Source organism: Ruditapes philippinarum, unplaced genomic scaffold, assembly GCF_026571515.1.
Source record: "Ruditapes philippinarum isolate M1 unplaced genomic scaffold, ASM2657151v2 ctg782_1_1_1_1, whole genome shotgun sequence".
NCBI lineage: Eukaryota > Metazoa > Mollusca > Bivalvia > Venerida > Veneridae > Ruditapes > Ruditapes philippinarum.
The window spans coordinates 392,140-406,586 of NW_026859085.1; the positions used below are offsets into that span (position 1 = coordinate 392,140).

The 14,447-nt window shown below is 30.9% G+C and overlaps 1 long non-coding RNA gene across 1 annotated transcript; it reads right to left on the bottom strand.

The window, feature by feature from the left end:
- Positions 1 to 763: 763 nt before the first annotated feature.
- Positions 764 to 2,076, bottom strand: LOC132755151 (uncharacterized). Its single transcript, XR_009629168.1, has 3 exons — positions 1,810 to 2,076; positions 994 to 1,629; positions 764 to 844 (listed from the first exon to the last, which is right to left on the bottom strand). It is a non-coding gene; the product is annotated as an uncharacterized LOC132755151 (long non-coding RNA).
- Positions 2,077 to 14,447: the final 12,371 nt, after the last annotated feature.

Sequence of the window (14,447 nt, forward strand, 5' to 3'; positions counted from 1 at the left end):
ATATTACAACAGGTTTGAAGAAGTTTATACTATTTGTATTTATATTTTCAGAACAAGTAATTTTCATGACATGTGGATTTTACAAAAATGAAAAGATTCAGGATGTGCAAAACATCTTCACGTGCAAAATGCCTTAAAACTTTTGAAATCTTAAAATTTGAAAATATCCACTTATACAGTACTGATGGGAACCTGTTATACCCGGGCATGTCAATTATGTACAAAATCCTCTTCAACCTCTACTAACATGCTCCATTAACCAATTAGACCAGTAATTGATATTGGCACCTACTCTCCTTTACTTGTTTTTTTGCTTCACTTCCAAACAAAACAAGAAACATGGCAATGCCATGAAACCAGGTTTTCAATTATCACCATTGTAGATAAATATGTTGTAATTTTTGAAATACAAATACAAGCAACAAACAATGTAACTATGTGCAATGTAAAACATGAATAATGTAGGAGGAATTTGCCACTGAAGAAGTGTTCACTATAATATTATGTTATAAGGAAAAAACAAAGTGCCATAATTAGGTCAAAAACTATCCAATCACAAAACCCCGACAATATGTGCCCAGGGTGCTTGATGACAAAGCTTCTGTGAAAGTTTGAAACAAATCCGTTGAGAAATGTAGGACGAGTTCAGCACAGAAGAATTTGTTCACTATAATTATATTGATAATTCTGTATAATGAAAAACAAAGTTACAAAGTAGACATGAAAATACATATATCATATCTTTTTTAAAATTACCTCCAAAGATGATATGACCTTTGACTGCCAAATCAAGTTAAAATCATGTAAACAGGATTTTCAATGTTAATGTCACTGTGACCTTGACCTTGGAGCCAGCCATGCGGAACATGCGTTCTGCACGTCATCTTGATGTGGTAAACATTTGTTCTGAAGTTTCATCAAAATTCTTCAAAGGGTTGAAGAGTTACAGAGCGGACAGGATTTTCAATGTTTAATGTCACTGTGACCCTTGACCTTGGAGCCAGCCATGCGGAACATGCGTTCTGCACGTCATCTTGATGTGGTAAACATTTGTCTGAAGTTTCATCAAAATTCTTCAAGGGTTGAAGAGTTACAGAGCGGACACAATTTCAAGTTAAAATCATGTAAACAGGATTTTCAATGTTAATGTCACTGTGACCTTGACCTTGGAGCCAGCCATGCGGAACATGCGTTCTGCACGTCATCTTGATGTGGTAAACATTTGTCTGAAGTTTCATCAAAATTCTTCAAAAGGGTTGAAGAGTTACAGAGCGGACAGGATTTTCAAATGTTAATGTCACTGTGACCTTGACCTTGGAGCCAGCCATGCGGCAAACATGCGTTCTGCACGTCATCTTGATGTGGTAAACATTTGTCTGAAGTTTCATCAAAATTCTTCAAAGGGTTGAAGAGTTACAGAGCGGACACAATTTCAAGTTAAAATCATGTAAACAGGATTTTCAATGTTTAATGTCACTGTGACCTTGACCTTGGAGCCAGCCATGCGGAACATGCGTTCTGCACGTCATCTTGATGTGGTAAACATTTGTCTGAAGTTTCATCAAAATTCTTCAAAGGGTTGAAGAGTTACAGAGCGGACAGGATTTTCAATGTTAATGTCACTGTGACCTTGACTTGGAGCCAGCCATGCGGAACATGCGTTCTGCACGTCATCTTGAATGTGGTAAACATTTGTCTGAAGTTTCATCAAAATTCTTCAAAGGGTTGAAGAGTTACAGAGCGGACACAATTTCAAGTTAAAATCATGTAAACAGGATTTTCAATGTTAAATGTTAATGTCACTGTGACCTTGACCTTGGAGCCAGCCATGCGGAACATGCGTTCTGCACGTCATCTTGATGTGGTAAACATTTTGTCTGAAGTTTCATCAAAATTCTTCAAAGGGTTGAAGAGTTACAGAGCGGACAGGATTTTCAATGTTAATGTCACTGTGACCTTGACCTTGGAGCCAGCCATGCGGAACATGCGTTCTGCACGTCATCTTGATGTGGTAAACATTTGTCTGAAGTTTCATCAAAATTCTTCAAAGGGTTGAAGAGTTACAGAGCGGACAACAATTTCAAGTTAAATCATGTAAACAGGATTTTCAATGTTAATGTCACTGTGACCTTGACCTTGGAGCCAGCCATGCGGAACATGCGTTCTGCACGTCCATCTTGATGTGGTAACATTTGTCTGAAGTTTCATCAAAAATTCTTCAAAGGGTTGAAGAGTTACAGAGCGGACAGGATTTTCAATGTTAATGTCACTGTGACCTTGACCTTGGAGCCAGCCATGCGGAACATGCGTTCTGCACGTCATCTTGATAGTGGTAAAACATTTGTCTGAAGTTTCATCAAAATTCTTCAAAGGGTTGAAGAGTTACAGAGCGGACACAATTTCAAGTTAAAATCATGTAAACAGGATTTTCAATGTTAATGTCATGTGACCTTGACCTTGGAGCCAGCCATGCGGAACATGCGTTCTGCACGTCATCTTGATGTGGTAAACATTTGTCTGAAGTTTCATCAAAATTCTTCAAAGGGTTGAAAGAGTTACAGAGCGGACAGGATTTTCAAATGTTAATGTCACTGTGAACCTTGACCTTGGGAGCCAGCCATGCGGAACATGCGTTCTGCACGTCATCTTGATGTGGTAAACATTTGTCTGAAGTTTCATCAAAATTTCTTCAAAGGGTTGAAGAGTTACAGAGCGGACACAATTTCAAGTTAAAATCATGTAAACAGGATTTCAATGTTAATGTCACTGTGACCTTGACCTTGGAGCCAGCCATGCGGAAACATGCGTTCTGCACGTCATCTTGATGTGGTAAACATTTGTCTGAAGTTTCATCAAAATTCTTCAAAGGGTTTGAAGAGTTTACAGAGCGGACAGGATTTTCAATGTTAATGTCACTGTGACCTTGACCTTGGAGCCAGCCATGCGGAACATGCGTTCTGCACGTCATCTTGATGTGGTAAACATTTGTCTGAAGTTTCATCAAAATTCTTCAAAGGGTTGAAGAGTTACAGAGCGGACACAATTTCGTTTGACGCCCGCCCATCCGCCCATCCGCCCATCTGCCCATCCGCCCATCCGCCCATCCGCCCGCCATACCCCAATCTAATAACCAGGATTTTCAAAATTGAAAACCTGGTTAATAAAATGCTAATATGAATGGTTCCAGTTAATTGTCATAGAATAATAAAGTTGACGACTGGCATTAGTGCTAATGTTTTTATGAACTTTTGTTTAAACATAATCCAAATATTATGAGAAATTCATAAAATGTTATGTTAACAAAAACTGTTTATATTAAGACAAGACAAATCTCTATATATTTCCTCCAAAGGTACACAACAAGACAACATGTGGAAGGAGATGCCTGTGTTAATTATGTAACAGATGAAACAAGTCTCAATTTCAAACAGGTTAGCCTAACACCTGAAACACCCCCACTTGTAAAGAAAAATGTTGTGGGACTCTCAAAGATGGCAAACTATCTGTCTCCCTTAGTTTCAAACAACAGAAACAACAAGAACAACAAAATTATTAAGTCAAGGCAAGCTGAAATAATTATGAATGAGCAATATATAATCACAAGTGTCCCCCATACACATGTAATTGATGATATGTCTTCATCTCATGATAAAGATCAAGTGGTGATCAAATGCTGAGTGGGTTTTTGAGAAAACCACTTCAAGAAAATGCTCTATCTTCACATCAGACTAGCTGGTTACTGCGGTGACTATAGTCAAAGACACACCATAGATACAAGGCAAATAGTTGTTACTACTGGCAGGCCTTATTGACCCCTCGGCAGACTTTCTGGAGACTCTTGAAAAACAGGAAGAGCGACAAATCCTATCGGAATGATGAATGAATTTTTGGTGGATCAGCAAAACATTGCAAGAGAGACACTCAGACTGCATCCTTCAAAGCTAATAATCTCATATATGGATGAAATAATACTCAAAAGTCAAGTACATGTATTAACAAGCTCAGGTCTCCACACCCAAAATATCCACACCCAAACAAGTCAACTGGCAAGTCAGTGTAAGGTTGGTTGTCATTCAATAACAACATAAAACTGCTGTTTATAGATGTATACATATCACAGGGCTGTATTTCAAGGCCGAATTTATTACAAGGCTAAGATTTATTGCTTTGTACCGTCATGTTTTCTTTCTTGTTACAAAGTGTTTCAATTTTTTAAGATGATGCACTTAACAAGTTAATGAGATGCAACATGATAATATGCATACCAATAGATGTTATGCGGAACTCGGCAGATCTGGGTTTTCCCCATCTAATCCAGGGGGTACAAACAAACTTTTGTTTAGTTTCACTGTGCACTTATGATAACAAAATTGATCAAAATGTTATTTAAATGTTTACTAGGTTGTAACTGTAATGTTTGTTTGTATCCTGGATAAGATGGGAAAAGCCTCTAGAGTACAAAACCTTCTTGACAAAATGCACATTTGAATGAGGACAAACCATAGCTTAATTTAAAATGCCAATTAATCTCATTACATAAGTTTCATGAACAGACCACATGGCATGATCAATATGACAATGCCCCTTCAAGTACTATGGGCAAGTAAATTGCCACATACGGTAGAGCACTAATGGCTAAATCCACTTCCGTAAAGACAGAGTAACAGTCAAAACCTAAATTTATGATAGATTTTTAAAAAAAAATCATAATTGAGCCAGCAAAGTCTGCACATCTTGTGTAGTCTGTCACCAGACCAAAATATTATTATTTTTAATCTATTATTTTAACTTTGAAATTGAAGATCTTCTTTTACAAAAGTAGCAGTGGGTCAGAGTTTAATCAAGTGCATATATTTTTTTTTCTATCATACTAACTGACTGCATTTTATGCATCCTGGCAACCTATTTCACATATAATAAATACAGAAAAACTGTATGTAATAATGTTAGATTTTACTACACTGTTATATAAAGTTGCAATAATTGCATAATATTAGCAATTAATATTACGGTTTTACATCATTCATTAATTAACATGTGTTTTTCATAAATTCTATTTGTTGCTTTTGGTTTGAGATCCTGTCTCAAAGATCTAAGTTTTAGTGTACCTTTGTTTAAACCCTCTCACAATCCTACCTGCAAACATGCCATTAATAGTATATTATATAACCAGACTCTGCACAGTATGACCAAACAACTTTATTATACAGGACTGTAATTTTTTTCCATTTTCAATCTCAATTGCTCTAGTTTCATGACCTGAATGTCAATATAAATTTATCTGTATGTATAATTATGTTATCTTTGTTGTTTGTTTATTTTGTTTTTTATAATTTTATCTTTTGTTTATGTCAGATACAAGCTTAATTATGTTTTGAACTGTTGAATCATAGAACCATAACTGACTATAAATAAAGTTACTGTCTTACTGTTTAAATAAGTATCAAAACCCAAAAATTTAATTTATGGTTTGCTAATAAAATATGATTTAATAATAAAATCCTTATATTTTTATCAAAAAACATTTCCCAAATTCAAAGAAAAACTCATTTTTTAAAGTTCACATATTTTGGGTCTATACCGGTACATTGCCCCAATTAAATCCCTTTTTTGTCTTGAAAAAATCTTTTCTGACTTACTTTTAAATTTGATTGAGGGAGTGATTGATAGATTAATTAGCTGTAATTTAAAGTAATTTTTTTATTGACTGAAAATTTAAAAAGTTTTTAAATCATTTATAATTTTTTTGATTCGTGATCAAAGAATTTTAAGTCGCCTTTTATTTAGGCTGCAATCATTTAAAATAGTAATGGGGGGAAGAGCATTATTTTTAAAGCAAATTTTTTAAAAAGAATTAAAAAAAAACCCAAAAAACTTAAAAAACCATAAAAATAAAAAAATTTAAAAAAGTACTATTTTATGATATTCAGAAAATAAACTTTTTTAAAAAATTTTGGGTAATTTTTCCGTTCAGTAAATTTAAAGCTTTATAATCTAATCTATTAATAATTGACGCAAAAAAACTTTTTTTAAAAAAAAAAACTGTGTGAAACATGTATTTAATTTGTTGTTTTCCCCCAAAACCCCTCTGCTTTAAAATTTGTTAAAATTTTTTGCGACATAAAAAAGTTTTTTTGATATAGCATTTGAAACATTATCGAATGTAATATTTTAAACCCCAATCAAGTTTTAAAAGGGAGACATACATTTTGAATTAAATTTTTGTAAAGGATTTTGTCCTTATGGATGCAATGTTATACTAAAACATTTAAAAATTTTTCTTTTTTTTTTTTTTTTAATCTTGTTGGTATTTTATAACCCTTCTAAAAAAAAAACAAATAAAAAAACCTAAAAATAAATTTCCCTTAAAAGATAAATTTAAACCCAAAAATTTAAAAACCCAAGTCCCAAAAGATTTTTTGGGTTTTAAACCCTGAAAGACCTCAGACTAAAGGTTTTGTTTCCCCAGCCCTTTCAAAAAAATGAGGGCTGAAATTTTAAATGATAAAAAATGTTAAAAAATTGCCAAACTGTTCTAAACAGGTTTAATTGCAAAATAGTTGATTTTGTTATCACTTAAAAGCAACAGAAAAGCAAAAAAAAAATGAAAATTTCAAAATTGTAATAAAATTTTTAAATTTTTTTCCCATAAATACAAATGCCAAATAAGTTTTTAATAGCTGAATGATTCATTTCAAGAATTAATATTTTTCATATAGGGTTTTGACAATTTGGGTTTTTTAAATTTTTTTTTCTTCTTTAAAATTCCTGGAAAATTGTCAAAAAAAAAAACCCCTCGACCCAAAATTTTTTTCCTATACAAACAAAATTTAAATTTGAACTGAGTGGAATGAAGGATAAATTAACCCTAAAATTTTAAGATTGGGCTACAAGGTTTCAAAAAGGGAAAATTTTTAAATTTTAAAAAAAAAATATTTTTTATTTTATGTCATTGTTAAAAATGGAAAAAAAGAGTACAAAACCATCTTTCAATTGACCTGCTAACTATGAAAAAGGGCTTTTTAAAAAGGTTCCTTTGTGTCTTTCCCATATACAGGGAAATACTCCCAAAACTTTTTTAACAGAGATACTGATGAAAACCCATTATTCAATGAATGACATTATGGGGGTATATTAATAACTTAAAAAAAAATTTTGAATTTTCCAACCATGGCAGAACCCTGTAGGCTTAAAATTTGGCCCAAAATTTGCTTTATGTAAAAAAATTCCATAAATTTTTTTGATTAAGTTCAGACCTTTTTCCCTATTTCGTTGCCAAGGCAACAAAAGTTATGTTTAAATATTCTTTCAAGGAATTTAGAGAAATACTTTTACTCAGGAAATTATCCTGTAAACTTTGATTTTTAAATTTACCCCAGATGCCTAAGCAGAAATCGTTTGAAAAGTAAAGCATTGGCCCTTCCTACATACATAATTGGTGATTGGGATCGTTTTAAAAAACTTGACACAGGTGAGCTTAAAAACAGTCATAGAAAATAAAACACTTTTGTACTTTGCCATAAATTCTACTCCATGAATTCTGGTACTGCCTTTGTTTAATCTTCAGTTAATTTCATTAAACCAAACTAAATTTAAGTAATTATACTATTCCTTCTGATACTGTTACAAAGAATTTTAAATAAAGTTTAATGCACAATTAGACTGGGACCTGATTTAAACTTTCTTAAATAAATCCATTCATTAATATTCCATTGATGACATTCATAATGTCATTTTACACACAGTACTTGATTACAAATAAAAACCAAACATTGCTCCAATAAAACTTAAAAACAGTGACATTTTCACATTAAAATTTGTATAATTTTCCCACAATACACTAAAATGCAGTAATGAATTAGAATGTCAAAAATGAACATAACAGCAACTGTTGCTGAACCTTTTAAAGAACTTTTTGCCCCTATGAAATACACACTGTAATGAAATTTAAATTAATGTTATAGGCATTTTTTGAATGCTTTCTACATATAGTCATATATTTAGATTTCGAGGAGCGTAATAATCTTTTAAAATGATTCCCTTTAAACATTGAAAACATTTCTCATGATTCCTGTACCTCTTCGAGAAAAAATACAAATATTGGAAAATCAACGAGAAATTTTGTCGAGCCTAAATGTAAAGATTTTTCCCCCCCCAGAACTGCAAGATATCTAGGAATGATGCAACTTTCTTGGGGGAAAACTCCAAAAAATTACTAGAAATTTATTCCTAAGAATTTGTCCTAGATTTTTTTTTTTGCCAGGAAAATTTTTATTTTAGGTTTTTTAAATTATCCAAAATGATGGCACACTGGCAACGTTACATAATTTTAATTTTTTTGGTATCATATTTTGTGAAATTATAATTATTTTATTTCCCAAATTTTTACCAGAGCAGAAAAATATTGAAACTAAGATTCAATGAAACAGTTGAAATTATTATTGGTTGGATGATCAAAGAACCACTCGTAACAATTTCAAAGGCACTTCTTTGGTATTTTTTATTTATATGATTGGGCCCCAAAAAGGGAAAGTTTTTAAAGGAGTCCACTGAGGTCAAAAACCAAAAACATAAATTTGACAGTGCTTTTTATAGATCAAGTGAGTTAAAGTACTTAAAAATTTGAAAAGTCTATAATGAGATGATATAAAGAATTAAATGGAATATAAAGTTTTTTGTGATTCGTAGCCAGTTTTCAAAAAAGGGGTTTTGCAATGCTTTTCTTTTTTAGGAAATTTTAAAAAAATAATTTTTAAATGCTGAAAAAAAGAGGGAATAAATCGAATTAAAATTTTTCCCCACAATTTTAATTGGCCCCCTCTTTTACATGGTAAAACAAATCTTGTAAAAATATTTAAGTCCTGAAACCCCAAAAGGGAAAAACCCCTAAATGATTCCCTTTAAATATCCTGTATACTTGTAACTTTACCGACTGTGAATGATGCTAAAAAATGAACTACCAAAAGTGAGCTTTTAACCAAAAATCAATTTTTTAAAAGCGCGGGGATATTGTAAAAAGGGTTTTTTCCATTTATTTTTAAAAATAAAAAGAAAGGGTGAAAACTTCTAAAATCAGAGTCTTTTCTAAAGTCAAGTTTGAAATTAAATTTAAAAACTACAAAAATGATATATGACCCCATATTCCCGAAGTGGTCAACAGACATCCAAGGGGTTTCTTTACTTAAAGTGGTCAGAAAATCACACAATGGAGAAAAACCTTGAGGAAATAAAGGGTATTTTTTTACAGAAGAAAATTCATCCCCCTTTAAAGGAAAGCACAGTGTAAATAAATTCTCAAGGGCGCAATGAATGGACAGTGTCAAAAAAAATGTTCTTTTCTTTTTTGGAAAAAATCGAAAAACCCTTACAATGAAGAATTATTTTTTCCCTAAAGCAAAATAAAAAAAAAATCATTTGATTGACTAAAATCAATACGGTAGTTGAAAAAATCAATCAGGGGGGTTTTTAAAACCCCTGCATTTTAAATTGAAAAAAAAATGATGGGGGAAATTTCTTTTATCTAAAAAAAAATTGTTTAATATACCCTAGTAAAGAAAAAGAAAATGAAAAAGCTGATTCTTATTGTTGCCCTTAGGGTATGAAACCCCTTAAAAAACACTCCCTGGTTAGCTCAATGGGTAGAGCAATGAACTGTAAAATGGGCTCCCGGGGTTCTTTTCCCAGAGGGTGTAGGTCTTGATCATAAAATGACCCAGCGTCCGAAAAAAACAAAATAATGGGTTTTTTGCGACCAGCATGGACCCAGACCACCCTGCGCTTTCTGGGGAGTCTGATCCAGGATCCATGCTGTTCGTATAAGTTTCTCTACTTTTTAAATAGGGTTTGAAAGCGAACAGCATGGATCCTGATCGGGACTGGCGGTTTGCCAGGCTGGTCGGATCCCATGCTGGCGAACCAATTATTTTGGTTTTTTTCTTTGATGCGGCTAAATCTTTTCCAAAGTCATCTACACGGAGCCTCTGTTTCCGGCCCGGCCCATGTACAGAAGTAACTTACAGTCCTTGTGAAAGTAAACCCACATATATTGGAAAACGATTGACAGTTTTCCCCGGAAAGATATGGGGGCTGAACGGGTGTGCCCTATGGGTAAATTAAAAGTAGCTAACCACAGAGTTTGGGAAAGGGAAAACTAAAAAAAACCCCCACCAAAACCGATTTAAAGGGCAAATTTTGCGGGAAAAGAAGCTACATGAAATTTTTAAAAAAATTTTTTACCCCAATTTACAATGATTTTGATTATCTAGTATATAGTACTGGTATAAGGGTATTCTCTAGTCTTTGGTGTTGTTTAAAAGCCCAAATTTGCGGGTTGACTTTTTTTGGAGCCAAAATTACACAATTTGTACTGATTTGTGCCAGTAAAATTTTTTGAAAACAGAATAAAATTAGACTTAAAAATTTCTGTAAAATTTTTGATTTTTTGGGATGGTAGGTGTGAAAACGGGAAAAGAATGACTCCCAAAACACTTTTTATGTTTTTTAAAAGAATCATCTCTATAACTTTAAACAAAAATTATAGCTTATTTTAGTAAAAGAGTAAAATAAGTACCCGGGAAGGCAAAAATTTTGGGTTTTTCTCCAAAAAAAATATTGCTTGATTGACCCACACCTTGTACAAAATCCCCAAAACCCCCTTTTTATAGTATAAACATTTAATTTTATCCTAGTGATAAAAATAAAATGTTTTGTACATAATTTTTAAATCAAAAGATAAGGCTTAATTTGACCCTTTAAAGAAATTGAAAAAATGCTTTTTTTGATCCAATAAAGGCCCTAAAATGTCAACTATAAATTACCCCCTTTTAGTCTTATTAAGATCACCATTAAAACAAAAAAATTTTGACTAAAAAACTTTTTTAAGTTTTCATGGGATAATGGGCCCAAATATTTTAAAAGAAAATTTAATTTTAATTTTTTATAAAGCTTCTTTTTATTTTCCCCTGTTTTTATCAAGAAATTTCCCTTTTTGACACAATGGATGAAAAGTGTTGTAATTGTGTCAAAATTTCCCCTCTGAATTTGGGAAAAGAACACCTGTGTGCCCCTGCACATAAAAAAAAATTTTGTTAAAGGTTAATGTATGTTTTTAAGTGATAAAAGCCCTAAAAAAGAAACAAAAATTGCAATTTTATATATTAAAAAATACTTTAAAATGCTGCTAAAAATGTTCTGCCCACCTAGCTATTTGTACTATTTTTCAGATTTGACAACTGTTTTTAAACCTTTAAAAAAATAATTTTAACAGCAAAAATTTAAAACAAGCTTAAAAACCCAAAATAACCTGCTTTGGGAAAAAAAGGGTTTTCCTTTATCAAGTGTAAAGTTTGGGGCCAGTCCCGGTTTTTTCCATACAGTCTGAATTTAGGGTCTGTTTTAAAAGAAAGACAACTTAAGTATTTTTTACTGAAAATTTTTATGAAAAAAACTGATATGGTTCCTAAATTTAAAACAGGGGGGTGTTGTTTTGATAAATTAAAAGGGTCTTCTGGGTTAAAATTTAAACGGGTAACAAAAAAAATTTTAGTTTTGCAATTACTGAGCAAATTAAAAAATTGTGAATGTATATAAAGGGCTTCGGCCATATGTTCATTAAATCAGACCAACCCCCCCTTAACCCGTATAAAAAATGTTTCACCCCTTTTAATTCGAACTCCCGGTAAAACCTAAAATAACATACAAAAAAACAAAATTTCAACAAAAAAAGTTTCCCTTTTATTTCCCATAAAATTTCCTTAAGTCAACATTTTTAAAATTATTTAAAATCCGCAAACAAATTTTGGCCCGTCATAATTTTTTTTCATGAAATTTATTAAAGAAAAATATAAAGAGAGGGGAGCAATATTTCACCTTTTTAAAATAAAAAAAATCAATGGGATTATGGAACCAAATTTTCCCCTATTTTGCACGTGCAATAGTTCTACTGTACATCAGTCTATCTGATGTATTTTTTTCAAAAAGGCAGGTAAAATTATAAAAATTTAAAAAAAACTGAAAGTAACATGTTATTAGTTTAAAAAGAAATGGGTCCCAAAAATCATAAGTTTGCCTCAATTAACTTTTCCCCCCATTTTAAAAACAAATCAGGTACATTGACAAAACAATTAAATTAAATTGCACCAAGCAAAAAATTTACTCTCTGGGAAAATTTAAAAATTTTTTTCATTAAGCTTTATACTTTTTTTGTGTTTTGATTTAATAGGGTTTTTCACGATGGGTTTAAATGTTTTCCTTTTTTAAACCAAATTTGACAAAACAAAATTCTATAAAAATTCCACAGTTGATTCCTTTTCCCTCCTAAAAAAACCAGTTTTTAATTTTTTACATGAGGGTGAATTGTATATTTAGTTTTCAGTTGGGAAAAGCTCGGCTATTTTGATAAAAAAGATAATTTATTTTTGAATTTCAAAAAGTATATTTAACACTATGGAACTGTATAGATAAACCAGGAATTGTAAAAATTTTTATTTTATCCCCCTTTTTTTAATACCCGTCCAAAATCACTTAAAATTTTAAAAAAAACTCAAAATTTTAACAAAGGGTTTTTTCAAGCCAAACTTTACTTTAAAAAGATTTTTTTAAAACCCGAAAGTATAATTTAAAATCAAAAATAACCCCAACTCAAAGTTGACCCGTGGGGGAAGTTTAAGAGAATATCTCCCCCCTTGTTTCCCTCAACACTTTATTTACTGACTTAAATCAAATTAAATTTCCCGTTATGTTCAAATTTTTTAAAGAAAAATTCTCTCCCATCCATTAAAACTAATCTTTTTAAAAAAATTTTTCACTTTAGTTTAAATTTCAGGGAAAAACACATTTTTTAAAAATAGCTGCCACCCATAAACTGCACAAACCCTTTAAACCTTTAATTTTAAAAACCCGTTATTTTCATCACTAAGGGGAAATTTTTGTTTAATTTACCCTTCAAATTTTTTTTAAAAACCCAAAAATTGAATATCCATGATTTTTCTCTTTTGTTTTTTTTCCTAAAAAAAACCCCCTCAAAAGCGTTGTTTGTGAAAGTTTAAGGTCAATTTTGGGGTTTTATCAAATTGGGAAAACTTGAAGGGAAAGTAAATATTGGAAAATTATTTTGTGTCAATTGTGTTTTTATTTATTTACTAAATAAAAATTTCAAAGTTTTTTTTAAAAAAAAAATAAAGCGTTTCAAAACTTTTTTTTATTTGGGCTTGTTTGCATTAAATATAAAATTTTAATAGTAATTGTTTAAATGTGATAAAAACCCAAAAAAATGTGCATAAAAAAATTTTTTTTAAAACACATGAAAAACCATAAAAATTTGGACAAATTTAATAAGGGGTTTTTTCGTGCATTGTGAAAAGTTAAACATCCCTTTTAAAACTTTAAATTTTTAATTTAATCCCCCAACCTGTTATCTTATTAAAAATTTAAATTGCCTTTATTTAATTTTTTAAACTGTTCTTTTAAAAAGTTCAGTGTAAAAATATTTAAAATTTTAAATGGTCAATTAAAACCCGAATAATTTTTTTTAAATAAGACAGATTAAAGTCAGGCATAAAAACATGCCCGGCTGGCAGGTGGCGCTTTTAAGTGAAGGCCCAAGCCTCCCTAACGTTTAAAGGTTTTAAGTAAATAAATGAAGGGGTTTCACAATTTTTACCTTAAAAAAATACTTTACTTTAAAAAAATACAGGGGTTTTAAAAAACATTACATTTAAAATAAAACTTTTTTTTAAAAATATTGGGTTATAGATAAGGCCCCTTTTTCTGTTCAAAATTTTTTACAGAAGTTAAAACCCCTTAAAAAAATTTTAAAATTTATCAGCCAAAATTTAAAAAGAAACAAATCTATGATCAAAGGAAAGGGTTTTTTCAGCCCAAAAAGTGGGTAAACGGGGACCCTGATTGCTCAAACTTAATTAAAAACTTCAAAATTTTCTTTTTAAGGATTTTAAAAAATACTATAATTATGTGTACCCAGAAACCCAACAAAACAAAGAAAAGTTTACACCCAAAGAATTATAAAAATTTAAAAAGGACTTTCAATTGAAATGTTATTGTAAAGAACTAAAAATTTCAATTTGATTTGAAAATTTTTAAAATTGGGAAAAATTTTGCCAAAAATTTAAATTTTTTAGAACAAAAAAAATTTTAAAAATTCATTTTGTCTTTGTGCTTGTTGAAATTTTTTTTTAAATTTTAACCCGAAATAAATAAATTTTAAAACTCAAAGCCTTTCCCCTGATGAGCAAAAAATTTTCTAGAAAATCTATAATTTAAAAATCCCCTAAAATTTTAAGAAAGGGAAAAAAATCCTGATCCAATTTATTTTACAAAGTTTTTTTTTGGGTTTAAATTTAAAACTTTATTTTTCGGGAATTTTATCATAATTCCCATGGGTTTTCTTTACGCAGTAAGGGTTGTTTTTGCACATTTTGACCCATTTT